At 43.5% G+C, this 17,576-nt stretch overlaps 1 protein-coding gene and 1 long non-coding RNA gene across 10 annotated transcripts in view; one reads left to right on the forward strand and one right to left on the reverse strand.

The window, feature by feature from the left end:
* The window catches only part of ERG (ETS transcription factor ERG), a 256,549-nt gene that overhangs the window by 227,731 nt on the left and 11,242 nt on the right, over positions 1-17,576 (reverse strand). Inside the window, exon 1 of one of the 5 annotated variants that reach the window (XM_023630155.2) lies at positions 14,295-14,430. The exons of the other annotated variants lie outside the window; for them this stretch is intronic. The gene's annotated coding sequence lies outside the window, so the exon portion shown is untranslated. Of the gene's footprint in view, positions 1-14,294; positions 14,431-17,576 lie in introns of those variants that run through there. 5 annotated transcript variants of the gene reach the window in all.
* Positions 11,081-16,436, forward strand: LOC111770813 (uncharacterized). 5 transcript variants are annotated; one of them, XR_011433005.1, is made up of 5 exons: positions 11,083-11,499; positions 12,931-13,035; positions 13,932-14,436; positions 15,447-15,619; positions 15,966-16,436. It is a non-coding gene; the product is annotated as an uncharacterized lncRNA (long non-coding RNA). The 5 variants fall into 5 exon arrangements; XR_011433006.1 differs by having other exon boundaries at positions 11,084-11,499; positions 14,250-14,436; XR_011433007.1 differs by having other exon boundaries at positions 11,084-11,499; positions 14,279-14,436.

The following is a 17,576-nucleotide window of genomic DNA, read 5'->3' on the forward strand; positions in this document are numbered from 1 at the left end:
TAAACGATGGGCTTTAGCTAATAATGATGTATCAATATTGGCTCATCAATTATAATAAATGTGCCATACTTAAAAAAACACAAAAAAACTACACTGAGATAGCAAAAGAAAAGAAAATTAGTAGATAAATAGATAAATAGTGAGTAATTAAATGAAAAAAATCCCAGGGAAACTTCACGAGCTTGTCTTCCTTTAAGGAAAAGAAAAGTTCTCATTTCTAAAACTCAAAAATTACTACAAAAGAATTCAATGTGACATTTTTAAAGCACAATTATTGGGTATAAAATACAAGATGACGACACACAACTTTGCAGTGACCTTTCTGCACTGAGGTATGGTCAACTGTAGAGTTGAAAGCTGAGCTGTACACATTTGGCGTCACGGTGACAGAGATCCCCTCTGGCTATTGCCACATATGTTCAAATGTGGTTGACCCCAGCATGACTAAAGCTGGAATGAGATGCAGGAAATAAGATACTGGACTGGGGACCCTGCTTTGCCCATCACTAGTTCTGCAATATTGGGCAAGTGACTCTTACAGGTGTCTATTTTCTCAGACAAGAAATGAACAGAATAGACCAGATAGTGGCTTTCATACTGGCCTCCAATGGACGAGGGGGTCTGGGTACAGTGTGGGTGGTGGGACAGGGAAGGGCAAAAGGGAATTGGCTTCCACCAAAAGAGTTCCACTCTTTTGGGGGGAGGCATTACTTATTGGGCTTTTATGTACAATTTTATTTAAACAAAGGGCTCCTCAACTAAAAAATATTTTTTTTAAAGAGACATCTGGTTCCTTTTCCCTGAAGGTATTTGCTGAAGCCAAGGAATGAAGCACCTGTGGGAGAGGAGCAGATGAAAGCTGGAAATACAAAAACTCTAGCAAATCTTTTTTTCATTTCAAAGGGGATTATCGAGGGAGGAATGTACTTTGGCTCCTGTAAACCATCCAGTATCTCATCTCCCACCTTGGCCATTGCTGCAATTCTACAGGATGTTATCCAACAGGTTCCTCTCCCGTTCCAACGGCATAAAGGGAAAGAGTTCTACTTGGATGACTGGGACCTCATGTTTGGAGGGATGAGTGGGCAATTCTGGGTAATCTCCCCACTTAGAAAGAAGCAAATGTTTATTCAAAATTATTTATTAGGTAATAAGACAAACTATCAAAAAGGAAAGAGGTAAACACCCATTATAGTTTACCTACAAGAGTCACTGACTGTTAAGTTACAAGAACCTTTAAATGAGGAGGGAAATAAAGCCACAGAGAGGAAAGATGTTGTGGAACGTTATGCAATAGGAGGTAGATTGGGGGTCCAAAGCTGCTCCTGCCAGTGACAATCTATTCTAAATTAAGATCTAGATGAAGATCCTTCTGCTCAGCCACCAGCTTCTCTTTGTTTGCTAGTCAGTGCCAAAAAGGCATCTCAGATTCCTTGCCTTCCCAGACTTCACAGTGTCCTGAAGGGTGCACCTGCACATCTATGTGTTCATGTGAATGTGCTTGTCATTGTGCGTCTGTGTGCCTTTCTGTTGAAGCTCACAAAAGAAACTGACCTACCTGCCAATTGGCAAATGGGACTTGACTGAATAAAGAAATACTTCATTCAGAGCTTAAGAAACAACCATGTGGATTTCTTCCTATGATCAAAATTTGAGTGTTCAAAATGGTCTTTCCATTTATTTGGACTCAATTCTTTGAAAGATACCACATGTAATGGAAAGAACTCGCACATTGGCACAGACCCTGCACATTAATTTCTAATGACCTTAGAAAGTGACTTAACATCTCTGAGTTCAGTTTCCTCAATTTAAAATGAGGATAAAAATGTTCATTCTGTAAGGTTGTTGTGACGATGTGCTAGTGTATACAGGGACCTAAGAAGGAGCAGCTACCATTATGTTAATATTATTAATGATTTTAATTACTGGTGTAATTAACAATGATAGAAGATCTTTAAATAACTCCATTGTTTTCAACTTACTGTACTATCAAGCTCATGTGGTACCTTATTGACTTGCTTTGTGCTCAGTCTTGTATTCTCCAGGTCTTTTTTCAATGTGTGGTGTTATTTGTCCATTTTACATCGTGTCTCTTCACAGGTTTTGTGTGTGTGTGTTTGTGTGTGCATGTGTGTACACATGTGTATGTTCCAACAGGAGTTCCTACTTGCCATCAGAAGTTATCTCTTCTGGAATCTATATAAGGAAAGCAAGACATTCAGGACAGAGAAATGTTAACTGAGTGGATTCCAGACCAGGAGACTTCTCATTCTGTTCATACCCACGAACACAACTGCCTGGCTATCAGAGAAAACAAAGGTCTGAACAGTAAGGGATGGAACACGTCACACACCACTGTGGAAATGCTGGGCAGGGCAGGGGAGGGGTGATCTGGAGAAGGGGGCTTGGCTCACGGCACTCTGCAGAGAGAAGAGACCCAAGCGGAACTGGAGGCTTTCCCCAGCATTGGCAGTGGAGGTCTTAGAGGTTGCAGGGAAAAGCCCTTCCCTCCTTGAGGACAGTGCTGTGGTCCGAGTCTCAGCCTCCAGATGAGCCAGCCTGGGTCCAATGTCCAGCTCAGCCACTTCTCCCCCTGAGACCTTGGGCGAGTCACTCAGTGATCCCAAGCCTCAGGGCCCTCCTCTGTGAGTTGGGAATCACAGGTCTTCCCCCACTGGGTTGTTGTGAGGGTTGATGAGTTAACACAGGTAACGTCTGTCACCATCAGCATCCTATAAATGTTGGCTTTACGGGATCGTGTATTCAGCTTGCCTGAACCTAGCCCTTCCCACTCACAGCTATTGTAATCCATGGTGAAATGTGGCCCTTATCCATGAAGACGTGCAACCTACGTCACCTCTAAAACATAACGAGTCCCATTTTTACAATGGCAGGTTAAACCCACGAGCTTACGTCGAGAATAATATCACAAGAAGTAGAAACCCAGCAAGACAGAGGGAAAAAGAGCAGACAACAGCCTGTGAGAGAGATCCACGAAGTCTGGAAGACGAGAAGCAAATGAGTGAGGGGCAGCTGATAAAGGCATCAACAGAGGAGGGAGCCAGTGCAGGGAAAGGCAATTCTCACCAGGGAATCCCAGAGAAGTTCAGATGTCTGAGTGCCCCCAGCACCTGGAGGGGAGAGCGAGGCGCGGCACGGGCCGGAAAATGTGAGAGCATAACAGTCTGTGTAAGGAGCAATTCAAGTGCCCCTCACTCCTCCACCGCCATCGCCTTTCTGACCCAGTGCAGCCAGGTAATTACTGACCCACGCACCGGCAGGCAATTGGAGGTCCCCTCCTCAGAGACATTGGGAACCCCAGGCTCTACAGAATGTGGGAAGGAGGCACTGAATTGAATAGGAGAATTAAATGAATGGTGAGACACACTCCTCCAGGATCTTCTCTCTCCTTGACCCTCAGAACACTGCACCAGGCTCCGACAGCCCCACCCTCACTCCACTGCCCTCCCCATGGCCGAGGACTGCAGGATTCCTCTCTGAGATAACGACCAGCCCCAAAGAAAGAGCTGCAGAGATGGCCGCTGCTGCTCCCCAATGCCACAGTCAGGCCCCCAGCTCTGTCATGGCACACGCTCCAGCCAGCATCCCCACCTGGGCACACGCTCAAGACCTAGTGACTCGTTCTCAACATGAGCAAGCATCCAAGGACCACGAGACACGAGAAAAACTTCCCACGCGAGAGACTCACCCAAAACCAACAAACGGAAACAAACAAACAAACCCAAAAAAAGACGCCAGGAAGCAGAAAAGACATTTTAACTTTAAAAGAACTGTCCTTCACAGACAAAGAGAACTGATTGGTGGATACCAGGGGAAAGGGGGGCTGGAGGGGTGGGCACACAGGGTGAAGTGGTGCACCTACAACATGACTGACAATAATGTACAACTGAAATTTCACAATGTTGTAAACTATCATAATCTTAATAAAAAGTTAAAAAAAAAAAACTGTCCTTAAGATGCGGGAGATAAGAATAGATTCTGCATCCATTAAAAAAAAAGCCAAAAATAAAAAATCAGGGAAGAGATTTGACACCTAATTAATAAGAGTTCCAAGAGCAGCACACATTTGAAAAAGTAGGGGAAAGTTATCAAAGAAATAATACGGGAAAACTTGCCACAACTGAAAGGCATGAACTTCTAGAGAGAAAGGGCTCCCTGAGCGCCCAACGCAGTAAAAGAAGGCGGCCCTCCCCAGGCACATCGCCGTGAAACTCCAGGACACCAGGAATAAAGAGAAAAACCTAAAAACGTTCAGAGAGATGAAAGGCAAACCAGGAGGGTATGAAGCACTACTTTGCAAATCACAAGGGACCACGCCAGGAAGAAAGCTGACGGGATGAGGCTGAGGCGCGAGTCCAGCACACCAGCATCCCCAGCATGCCAGAGGACGAAGACGCAGGGACAACAGCGTGCCGGGAAGCAGCCAGCTCAGCTGGAGCCTGAGAACACGGGGCTCCCAAGGGTCTCCCTCTCGCCCTCCCTCCAAAAACCTGAGAGGTCACCAAATGCATCCCACCAGCCTGAGCAGAGATGCCAGTCCTGCTAAGGAATTCAGAGGGGTCTTATTAATAAATACACGGGAAAACTAAGGCAACACTCAAATCCCAGTTATTAAGTCTGGACAAAGACAAAATGTCATCACAGCTCACCACATGGCTCACCTCTAAGTAACATTTACATTCTTCTAATGTTACAGGTGAATATTAACTTAACCAATAGCGCTGTTTAACTACATGGAAGGATGGAGGAACAGGAGATGGATGGAGGGGCATGAGCTGAACTGTCTCACCTTCCTTAAGAAAATCAACAGTGACCAAATTGAAAACTCCTGATGGAGCAGCATGAGCCCAAGACTGAAAAACATGGAGGTCAACGACAGGAGAACAGCTAAGAGGAGAGGAGTTACCTCTGGGAAGGTGTAGGGCAGAGAACTACTGTTAGTCATTACACGCCCAGAAATACTATTTGACTTTTAAAACCATGTGTTTGCATTATTTTGAGAAAAAATAACAATTACATTAGAAAAGAGATAAAATATGTAAGGGACCCTCCTAGTGAATAAACTAAAGAATGGATGGACACGCAGATTCCTGAGGATGGGCTAGGAGTCTAGACAAGGCACAAAGCTTGGTCCTGCAGGACTGTCACATGCTCATCACTGGGGCTGTGGCATCCGCCCTGCGGTCTGACCAAAGCCCTATGGGGAGAAAGAGGCACTCAGTACCTCCTCTTTATTATTTTAGTAACACGCCCATTTGTTTATTTAGGCCATGTGACAATACAAAAAAAAACTAAGAAAAAGCCAAACAGCTCCGTGGTAGTTATCTGGTGTTATACAAACCTCTTCCCCAAATCCACGTGCAAATTTTTTCATTCTTCACCTTTTAAAAGCCTTAAAGCTTAAAGTGCAAATTAACTTTTTTAAAAAAGGGGAGCTAGCCCCATGTAGTGGTTAAGTTCCGCACACTCTGCTTGAGCGGACCTGGTTCATGGGTTCGGATCCTGGGCACGGACATACACCACCTGTCAGCCATGCTGTAGTGGCAACCCAGATATAAAGTGGAGGAAGACTGGCACAGATGTTAGCTCAGGGCTAATCTTCCTCAGCAAAAAATAAAAAAGTTCTGACTGGCAATTTGGTAGCATAGATCAAAAGATTAAAGACATATACCCTTGATCCCACAATTCCACTTGTAGGAATACATCCTAGGGGCCGGTCCAGTGGCATAGTTTGCATAGGTTAAGTTTGCACGCTCCACTTCGGTGGTCTGGGGTTCACTGGTTTGGATCCTGTGGGTGGACCTACACACCACTCATCAAGCCATGCTTTGGCAGCATCCCACATAGAAGAACTAGAAGGACTTACAACTAGGATACACAACTATGCACTGGTGCTTTGGGGCGGGGGGGACGAGGAAGATTGGCAACAGATGTCAGCTCAGGGCCAATCTTGCTCACCAAAAAAAAAAAAAAAAGGAATGTACTCTAGTCTTCGGTAAATTCTACAGCATGGTTTACTACAGTGATTTTTCAACCCTAAGAGTAGGTGACAATACTATTCCTGGGCCTCTCCTCCAAGACAGCCTGACCTGCTTGGTCTGTGATAGGGCCTGGGTGTCTATAATCTGCAGCCAAGATTGAGAACTCTTGGCTTATAATAAAGAAAACTGGAAACAACCTCAATACTCAGCAGAGAGGACTGGTGAATCCATCACAATAGGGCCACGTGATGGAATCCTAGACAGTCTTAAAATAATGTGGCAGAAAAAAGATATTTCATTAAGCATATTCATTGACATGGACAGGTATTTACAATGTGCTATTAAGTAAAAAAACAGGTTATAAAAGTGTGTATGTGATATGATCCACATTTGAAAAAAAGCATATATAAAATAATCACCAATATTCTGGAACCAAATGCGTCATTGTCAGCAGCTATAATGTCTGAGAGTGGAAAGATTTCATTGAAATAATTTTGTTTATCCGTATGTTCTAATATTTCCACAATGAACAAAGTGTTATAGATACTACCTTCGACAGTTCAAAATGCTTAGACACATCACTTGGACGTTCTAAATCTTTTAACACTGTTCGTATAGATTTCGGCTCACACCCCACCCCCATTACAACTAATAAATCTATACATACATACATACCCCCAATTCTCCCAGGAGTTTTTTGGGGTACACTACTCCCTGCCAAATCTCCAGAGTGAAAAATAACTTCCCCAGTCTCTTCAATAAATGGTGCTGGGAAAACTGGACAGCCACACGCAAAAGAGTGAAAGTAGACCATTCCCTTACACCATGCACAAAAATCAACTCAAAATGGATCAGAGACTTGAAGGTAAGACCTGAAACCATGAAACTTCTAGAAGAAAATATAGGCAGTGCACTCTTCAACATCAGTCTTAGAAGCATCTTTTGGACACCATGTCTACTTAGGCAAGGGAAACAAAAGAAAAAATAAACAAATAGGACTACATCAGTCTAAAGAGTTTCTGCAAGGCAAAGGAAACCAGGAACAAAACAAAAAGACAATCCACCAACTGGGAGAATATATTTGCAAATCATATATCCGACAAGGAGTTAATCTCCAAATATATAAAGAACTCATTCAACTCAACAACAAAAAAACAAACAACTCAATCAAAAAAGGGGCAGGGGATATGAACAGATATTTTTCCAAAGAAGATATACAGATGGCCAACAGGCATGTGAAAGATGTTCAACATCACTAATTATTAAGGAAATGCAAGTTAAAATTACAATGAGATATCACCTTACACCTGTTAGAATGGCCATAATTACCAAGACAAAAAACAACAAACGTTAGGGAGAAAAGGGAGCCCTCATATACTGCTGGTGGGAATGGAAACTGGTGCAGCCACTATGGAAAACAATATGGAGATTTCTCAAAAGATTAAAAATAGAAATACCATATGACCCAGCCATCCCACTACTGAGTATTTAGCCAAAGAACTTGAGATCAACAATTCAGAGACTTATGCACCCCTATGCTCATTGCAGCATTATTCACCATAGCCAAGATGTGGAAGCAATCCAGGTGCCCATCAACAGATGAATGGATAAAGAAGATGTGGTATACATATACAATGGAATACTACTCAGCCATAAGGAAAGAAAAAATCATCCCATTCGCAACAACATGGATGGGCCTTGAGGGTATTATGTTAAGTGAAATAAGCCAGACAACGGAGAAAACAAACACCACATGATTTCACTCATATGTGGAAGATAAATAAACACATGGACAAAGAGATCAGATTAGTGGTTACCAGGGCGAAGGGGGTTAGGGGTGGGCATAAGTGATAAAGGGGCACATACATATGGTGACTGACAAATAATAATGTACAAGTGAAATTTCACAATGTTGTAAACCATTATGACCACATTAAAATAATAACAAAAAATAATAATAACCTTCCCATAGGTTTCATCTTTCCTTGGTAGGTAATAAAGTTTGGCTGCCTCAAACCCAGAATATTCTTGTAACATCGTTACACCCACTGACCTTCTAAATTCTCCTTCACAAATGTCCGAGGGATGAGAAGGGAGTTGTTGTTACTGTAATAATATCAGGAAACCAGCGACTGGATTTGTGACTGTGAGAAAGACAATGAGAAAGCACACCTCCCAATGTCCCACATTCCAGCCCCGCTAAACCATTCAGCATCATTAGCGGAAGGTATCAGGGCACTGAAGAGAGGAGGGGCAGGAAAGCCTAATTCAAATAGAGATTCAGAACATGTATGTGTTTGCCTGTGAAGCTCCCAATACGAGGAAGAGGCTGAGTTACAGATCACAGTGTATGGACCACCTGGAGGACACAGCCCCTCGTGTTCTCAGCAAAGATGGCAGAGGTGCCATCACCTTCCTCCTTCATTTCACCCACTCCTTTCTCGATCTCCCCTTCCCTTATTCTTTGCATCAAAGTTGTCCACTAAAAGGAACCAAGTGAGCCACAGAGTTCTAAATAGCTATCTTCAGAAGTTTTTGAAACAAGATGAAAGCCGTCAGAGAATGAAAACCAAATCCCAAATACGTAAGAAAAAGGCTTTAACACGTGGCGCAGTACGAACCGTCTGCTCCCCAGGTCCAGCCTCTCGCCAGCTAGTAGCAACCAGGCAGGACACTGGAGCAAGCAGGAAATCTAAAATTAGGTTTTACTACCTATAATGGAGGATTTATGGGATGGTTTAATTGGTAGTCTCAGGACTAAAACCTGAAGTGGGGGAACAAAAACATCTTTCTGGACATACCCGGTGAGCCCACATGCACTCCTTGAACCTCACCTACAGCCCGTGGAGGCGCAGGTCTGCAGGGGACAGGGCGAGGACGCAATTCTTCCTTCTTCTAACCTTGACGCGTGCCGGAGCCAAGAACACGGTAGTCCTTGGTTCTTTTATTTAAGAGGCAAAATGGTTTCTTATGGTGGAATAGGTCTTCAGACCACACACAGAAATCCAGGTGTTCTGAAGAACAAAAGAACCCTTTCGATTCAGTCCTCTCCTGAAATATCCCAAACCACAAGAACACACTCAAAAGGTCGAAAGAAGATTGGACTCAAATGTGAATATATTGGTCTGCACCGGTGTCTTGCTATTTTCAGTGCAGGCAAGATCATTTGAAAATTTTCCCAGTACCATTTTTGATGAATAGAAGGGATAGTCAAATTGGGTGTTTATGTAAAGTCCACATGTTCAGAGAGATTCTAAGTAAATATGAGAAAACAACAACAAATGATGGCTTGAGCAGTGTGTTGGCTGGTGGTGTGGGGCAGGGTCACAAACCCTCCATCGGTCCCCTGCTGGGGTGACTCACAGCCAAGTGCCCACAGAAACCTCCCACTGCCAAGGATGTGGAGAGCCGGGGTCTCCAGGGACCAGCTGAACCGCACACAGTCCCTTCTGCTCACCCTTTGCCCTTTCCGTCCCACCAGCTCAACAAATGTTAGTGGAGTTTTGGTCGTCTTCCCTGAAGGGTCTTTCTTTCCATCCCCACTCTCTCCCCTCTCCGGATGGCACCCCTGGATCCACCGTGGAGTCGGAGACGCCAGCCTGAGCTAAGGCCAAAGCAGACCGAGAGGAGTGAAAAAGCTGGGACGGTGACTGGCTTTCGGACTCCAGTGAAAACTGTGGCTCCACTGATGAGGGTGGCACTCGGTCTGGAAGCCAGCGCAGCAATATTCTTACTGAGGAGACGAATCCCTTATAAAGAAGCTTCCGTTTATTACAACACACTGCAAGAAGATGGGAAGACATCCTTGCTTTTAAAAATGGTATTTTCTGGGGCCGGCCCCATGGCCGAGTGGTTAAATTCATGCGCTCCGCTTCGGCGGCCCAGGGTTTCACTGGTTCGGATCCTGGGCGCGGACCTAGCACCATTCATCAGACTATGCCGAGGTGGCATCCCACATAGCACAACCAGAATATACAACTATGTACCATGGGGCTTTGGGGAGAAGAAGAAGGAAAAAAAAAAAAGAAGATTGGCAACAGATGTTAGCTCAGGTGCCAATCTTTTAAAAAGAAAAATGATATTTTCTTAAAGAGGACTTTCAAGTTTCCAAGGATAAAAGCACTTTCCCTAGGTCCCACGGGTAGGCTGTGGTTTCTGAGCGCACCGGAGCCTTCTCAGACACTGACCACAGGAGCCTGAGTCTGCAGAAGCCCCGTGTAAGGAGATCAGCTTATAACTCAGGCATTTTCTACCTGAGCAGTTGGCAGTCCAGTGAAATTTGGTCCAACTGGGGTCCTCCTCAGATTCTTTGAACGTGGTCGAAGGAAGAGACAACTTTTCCTGAATTCTAGGCTCTGGTGACAAGGTTATCACAATATTTATAGAATTATTGTAAATATTGTAATATATGTATGTATATAATATCTGTATGTGTATAATACATGTAATATAATAATATATAGTAATAGATTATATGTATATATGTACACACATATATACACATATATATGTAATAGATGTTACAGCTTACATCTATTAAAAAATTTGTGGGGAAAATACGCCATGCAAAATTCATATTAAATAAAATGGAGCCAAGCAATGAAACAACTCTGAAATGGCCTAAGAAACTAAAAGGTATTTGACATTTACTTTTTTCGGGTACACGCACGGACTTCATGTCATCATTGACCCTGGTTGCTTAAGATCATCAATGTTTTCTCAGTTCCTGGACTGTTTTATAGTCAACAGACCCAATTATTAAGTTCAAAGGGAATACCCTAAAAAAGGCAGAGCAGAATCAGTCAGTGTCGGCAAGACCTGCAGAAGAACAAATAGATAGCTTGTAATATAAAGAAATTTAATATAAATAACTTTACAGGCACACCTCGTGGTGTGTCATCTAATCTGACACTATTACCAAAAAAAAAAAAAAGAAATGACAATGTGATTTCACTACTATGGCATCCACTGCCAGAGCAGTCATAGTTTAAGAGGTATTTTTAGTGATTTTTAAGGGCGAGCACTCGTAAATTTCCAAATCTGTGCTCCCTGTGACCATGACATAGCAGTTGGTCAATTCTCCTGCTTGGTTTCCAAAATTCTGACCGTGGGTCACCACTGACACAAACTAACGTCTATCTGTAAGAAATGAGAAAGAGGCAATTGGAAAGGAGAAAAAGAGGGGACAGATTGAGCAGAGAGGGTTCCCACAGCAAACTGTTCCTTGCTTGGAGTCAAGCAACTCTTAGAACGCAGACAGCAAAGACAAAAAGAATCCGGTGAAAATGCACCTTTTGCGTCCTCAATACACGGCACAGACGGCGACAGGGAGGGGCAGAAGATGCAGCTAAGGCTGTGCCTCACAGCTCAGAGATGCTCAGGGCTGGATACCGACTTGGATCTCCTACCTCAGATGGAAGCAAATTTCCTTGTGATGTTCCAGAAAGAAGCGTACCGCCAGAAATTATCATAACACTTCCTACACCGGGAGCTGGAGGTAAGCATTAAGAAAGAACTTAATCTTTGTGCCTTCTGCACTCATGGTAACATTATTTGCCATTGATTTTTCCTAGGAGATAATGAACTCTGTGATACCGTCACTGACTTTATGAACCAGAGGATGTGTTAGGACTGATGATGACAAGGAGAAACTAGAAAACAACATTAGATTCTTACCAAACCACTCTGATTTCACAGCACACACTTCTCTCCCTTCCTAAAAATCTGGGTTTTCCCAGTTTTCAGGATCTCTGGGTCTCTTCTAGTAACTGCGTTAGAGCCGATCCTGTCAGCTACGGGGCGTGGGCGGGTTATCCAGACTCTGCCTCACAGAACACTCACCCTCCGTCTCTGAGTCAGTTGCCTTTTAATGGAAATACTATTCAATGATCATTTTCATAAAAATTTGTGCTGGCGCGGTTTTGTTTCTCTTGACACAGGCCCAAATGTTTTTCTCTTCTGATTGATTTTTGGTTTAAACTCCGCATGTCTCTTTTGGTTGTTTATTTTTTAATATATTTCCATTTTTACTGGAGGGGAAACATTAGAGTCAATGTGATCCAGCTGCACCGAATCGGCCACGCGACCTGCAGTTTTACATCTAAGACGATGGAGCAAAGTCTGCCTGCAGAAGCCTGAGCTGCTCCTGCCCAGGGGCTTGCTTTTGCAACTTGGGCGTTTCTGCAGACCGTCTTGTCTAGTAACCCTAAGTCTGATAAGAATGTGGTCAGTGATTTTCCACGTTTCATGGAGCCCTTTCACAAACACAAAGGGGGCTATCAATTGCCAGTTGCTTTTACCACCATCAGTTTTCAGCCCACACTCTGTAAAACTGGCCGAACAGAATTCCCCAACGTAATGTCCTGACTTTTTTTATTACGTCCTCCTCTCTTTCAGTCCTTTCTAAGATCATGTACCAGCATCCACCATCTTTTCCCTTAAACAGAATCTTTTTGGAAGTTAAGTATCTGCATTGTGTATTTAAGCCATGCGTTCCTAAGGAGGCTAAAATCGGTTCTTGGAGGGTGAAAAAGAGTCTGCTCTCTTTATGTATAAAGCACAGATAGACCTAAATGTAGATATACATACATATGTGTAATGTAAAATTCCTCAAGAGACATACAGGACATCTGTGGTATTAAATTTTCATATGGGAGAGGGTTGATTAAAGAAGAAATGTCTGAAGAGGATTGGTCATGAAAAAAAGGTTGAAAAACATTAATTTAAGCCTAAGAGTGACTGCACCACAAATTATTGTTGCTTCTTGATGTGTTTCGCACCCATGCCTCAATCACATACAGATACTAAGTCTGCATTTATTCCAGTCTGTTGACGATGTGCCCACAACTATTTCCACTGGAAACTGAAGAGTTGTCTACCTTTATAAACTCTCTATCCAACAACTCACATAAGTTACCTCTTGTTTGAGAACCCAGCAGGTGTCGAGCACAAGAAACAAAACCAAAGAGATACCAAAAGATAAAAAAGGAAAGCAAAAGGAGCTAATACTCCAACGCAAATGAAGCAGACGATCGTACGTATTCTCAGGAAACAGCAACCTTGTCTTCAAATGTCTGTGAACTAAAGATTTCTCAGGACAGCTTTCCACTACACACGAAGGATTCAGCGTAGCAATCTTTGCTTGCCTTAGTGGATTACAAACCTTGCTTATTCCAAAAAAGAAGCATGTATTTAACTTTCTCAAATATATGATATGCAACTCTTATTTTCACTTGCTGGGAGAAAAGACTAAAAAATAGTGTTTCACCTTGCTTCTTTTGCCAGTGCAAACCTGACTAATTCTTACCCTCATTGCCACTTCTTCTTTAATCTTCCCTAATCTAGGTTGCGCGATAACACATTCCCAACCTTTTGGAGAGGTGGCCTGTATTTCCAACACAGCTATGCATGACCTGCATGTTTTCCTGACCTGTGCTGGCCATGCCCTAGCCAGAGAAAGGAATGGACTGGCTTTACTCATAGTCTCAGAGGTTACATACTCCAGCATCACAGACTATAGAAATAACTTTGTGATGACCTCAAGGGGTAATTTATGGAGCACGGACGGTACGTGGAGTATGTTTTCTGTCCTCAGAATCCTAGACCAGGACAGATTTATGAATAATTTTCAAAAATCAGGAAGTCTGCGAAAATCCCCACTGTCTTATAAAGATTGCATGATGCTCCTCGCATCTCCCAAGGCCTCAGCCTCCCTCCCGTCCGCAGAGGTCCCTGGACCCGACTCCCAATGGCCAGGGCCAAAGAACGCAGGCACCTGCCCCTCAGCAAATCCACTCCCATTCCCCCTCATTCCCAGACACAAATTTCCATGAAAACCAGACACAGCACAGAAAACAGGGGCAGGGGATTCCAAAATCGCTTCAGATCTGCAGCCTGATTTCATTAGACTCGCTGGCTTGTTTCTTCCAGCCCCTGTGCGTGTCCACGGCAGGAGAAACATCGCTGACACTGGCATTTTAAAGCCATGAGGTCCATACACTTAAGGATGCAAGGCCAGTGCGAGAAGGACAGGGGACACTGCTGCAGAGACGGAGAGGGGTAAATTTAGAGATGACGAGGAAGAGGGAAACGCTTAGGTTCCGTTACGAGGCGACTCTACTGGGTGTTACTTGTCAAGCGGCTGAATCCACCCACACACCCCAACAGCGTATGAAAGTTGTTCAGCCCGAAGGGAAAGAGACCCTCCACGGCTGTCATTACTAATCCAAGTTTAACTAAATTTAACAGTTTCCAAGAGCACGTTTTGGCCATTTCAGACATGCAAGCACCCACCTGAGAATTTGGGGCTGCAGCAGACAGCCCTGTCCGGTTTCTGTCACCTTCATTCTGCCACAGCGGAGAGCTGCACCCCTGAGCTGACAACCCTGCATTTACCAGTTCATCTCCAAGGTCTTCCTTGATGCTGCGGCAAATGGTAAGAACCAAGTACAGAAGCAACTCAACTGGACATTAACCTTCCCGTACAAGTCACACAGCCAGCCTGAGGATCTGGTTGCCAGCGATGACACGGTTTTTCCTCCAAGATTTTAAGCACATGTGGCTTCCATCAATGTGGGCTCAGATTCGTTCTGTGTTTAGACCACTTGCCTCGCACGTTCTCATATTTACACATATTCACCGAACGTAACCCCAAGTGAATTACTTAAGAAGTCTTAACGTGCTTCAGACTTCTCAAATATAATTTAGACTTTAAATTAAATTTGTACTCCCGTGGGAAACTGGTAGGTTGAATGCAGCGTACAGCACGGAACGGATGTTCAGTAGGCCTTAGAATAGAATTTCAGTTCCCTGGGAAAGGATCTCACCTGGTGGCCAATGCTCCATTTTAGACGAAAGAGGACCCTGCTAGAAAATTCACCTTCTTGCCTATGTTTGAAAGAAGTGGAGCCCACTATACACAAGACAGATATTCCTGCTTTTCCATTTGTCCCTGGATAGACTGACAATGAGGCAACCCCAAATCAGATATCTATAATGGTACAGACTAGGACACACAGCCCTGTTCATTAGTTTTGTTTTGGGTTTTGTGTGTGGGGTTTTTTGGTGGTTTTTTTTTTTTTTTTTTTTTTTTTGCTGAGGAAGACTGGCCCTGAGATAACATCCATGCCATCATTCTCCATTTCATATGTAGGATGCCTGCCACAGCATGGTGTGATAAGGGGTACATAGGTCCGAACCCAGGATCCAAACCCGCAAACCCCGGGCCACCAAAATCGAGGGCACGAATTTAACCACTATACCACTGGACCATTCCCCCGTTCGCTAGTTTTGAGGTTTGGGTTTTTTTTAAATAATCACGATATTCTTTGTCCCTTGATGTCTGATTGTCAAAAACTGCACTGAATTAGCAGTTAAATATGATTCGGCAATTAGACTTGAGAGAAGCCACGCATATTTTTTGTAACACAGTTTTGTTTTGTTTAGGTTTTTTTACAGTAGGCCCTGCCCACCAGGGAAAATAAACCAGAACAAGGAGAACGAAATTCCCTTCCCACACACGAGTGATAATGAAAACAAACTATCTACAAGGAAGCTCAGACAAGGAGTGTGCTACAGACCAGGCATCAACTGAAAACAAATTTCTTATTCAGGAAAATGTGAGTAAGAATCTGCAGTGAGTAAATTTTGCACTTTGCATAAAAACGAAATTAAATCTTAACTCCAAAACACGCACACGATGAAAGAGGTAAGTCATTCAAGGACACTTGACACACAGTACGTTGATAAGAAGTGGCACACAACCAATGCGACTGACTTGGTAAGACTTCGCCGTGAACTTCAGTGTTACATAAAGTGGGCGAGGCCCGTGTGGGATGCAGTGCGCCATTACCAAATTGTGTGATGACCACGTGCCCTTCGAAGTCAATTCTGTAGTGATCTATCTGACTGAACCTTTTTTCTCCGGGATGCTAGCGCCTCAAGTATGCTCTTCTTCCAACCTAGGTGCCCATCAAAGGACGAATGCATAAAGAAGACGTGGTACTTATACACAATGGAATACTACTCAGCCATAAGGAACGATGAAGTCCGGCCATTTGTGACAACGTGGATGGACCTTGAGGGTATTATGCTGAGTGAAATAAGTCAGAGGGAGAAAGTCAAATACCATATGATCTCACTCATAAGCAGAAGATAAAAACGATGACAAACAAACACATAGCAACAGAGACTGGATTGGCGGTTACCATAGGGGAAGGGGGGAGGGGGGAGGGCAAAAGGGGTGCCCAGGCTCAAATGCCAGGGGACGGACTATAATTCGTTTTTGGGTGGTGAACATGATGTAATCTACACAGAATTCGAAATATATTATGATGGACATCCAAAAGCTATATAATGTTATAACCCAACGTTACTGCAATTAAAAATAAATAAATAAAATTGAAAAATAAAAAAGAATGCTCTTCTTCAAAATGATCAATTGCATTCTTCTCAAGAAACTGTCCACATGCAAAAGCAGAAATTTGTCATCATGCCAGGATTATCTTTAAATAGGGAAAACTCAAATAAGGTTTTCAGGCATGAAGTTGTCAGAGCATGATTCCGACAAGGCGGCACTATTTGTTCCCAGGTTTACAAAGGTTGGGTCTGCAAGGAGATACTTCATTTCGCACTTTAAAAGCAGGAAATGAGTCAACAGGAAATTATATATACATTTTCCCACCAATTTGAAAGCTGCAAACTTAGTACTGAATATGTCATGCTAGCAATCCATTTTTTATTGCTATCATGTCTGGACTCAGTGATATTTTGGGGGTGACACTGCCAATGGAGACACAAAGTCATAAAAATTCTATTTCTGTGGTCAAATCATATAACGGGGTTCATCGTTACTAATTATATTAAACATGAAATTCCTATGCTCAACACTGTAGGCCTGCACTGTCCAATACAGTGGCCACCGGCCACATGCGGCTCCTGAGCACCTGCGATGTGGGCAGTCCAGAACAAGATGTGCCGCATGCGTAAACTACACATTGGATTTCGAAGATTTAATATAGGAAAAAATAATGTGAAACATCTCATCAATATTTTTGTATTGGTTACATTTGAAATGATAATATTTTGGACATGTTGTATTACATAAAACAGATTATTAAAATTAATTTCACCTGTTTCTCAATGCGGTTACCAGAAAACATAAAAGTATACATGAGACTCACATTCTATTTCTTTTACCCAGGGCTGCCTGACCTTCCAGTGACTCTGCCTCTGTGTCATCCTGCCCCCTTCTTGTCACCTCTATAAGTGGACCCTCGCTCTTACCAGGAGAGCTCCAGCCAGCAGGCTCACACACGGATCCCAGAGTCAGCCGCCTGGGTTCTGATTCTGCTCTGGCTCTCACCGTGTGACTCTGGGCACGTCGCTTAGCACTTCCGAGCCTCACTCTGTTATTCTGGAAAATGGGGGCAATAAGGGCACCATCCCTCCCAGAGCCGTGGTGAGGATGACCTGTGGCCCCACAAGACCCATGTCTGCACCGTCTGGTGAAGTCGATGTCAGTCACCATCCTCCAAACATCACATTCTCCCTTGCCTTCTGCAAGATGCCTTACTC

Source organism: Equus caballus, chromosome 26 (genome assembly GCF_041296265.1).
Source record: "Equus caballus isolate H_3958 breed thoroughbred chromosome 26, TB-T2T, whole genome shotgun sequence".
NCBI classification, from domain to species: domain Eukaryota; kingdom Metazoa; phylum Chordata; class Mammalia; order Perissodactyla; family Equidae; genus Equus; species Equus caballus.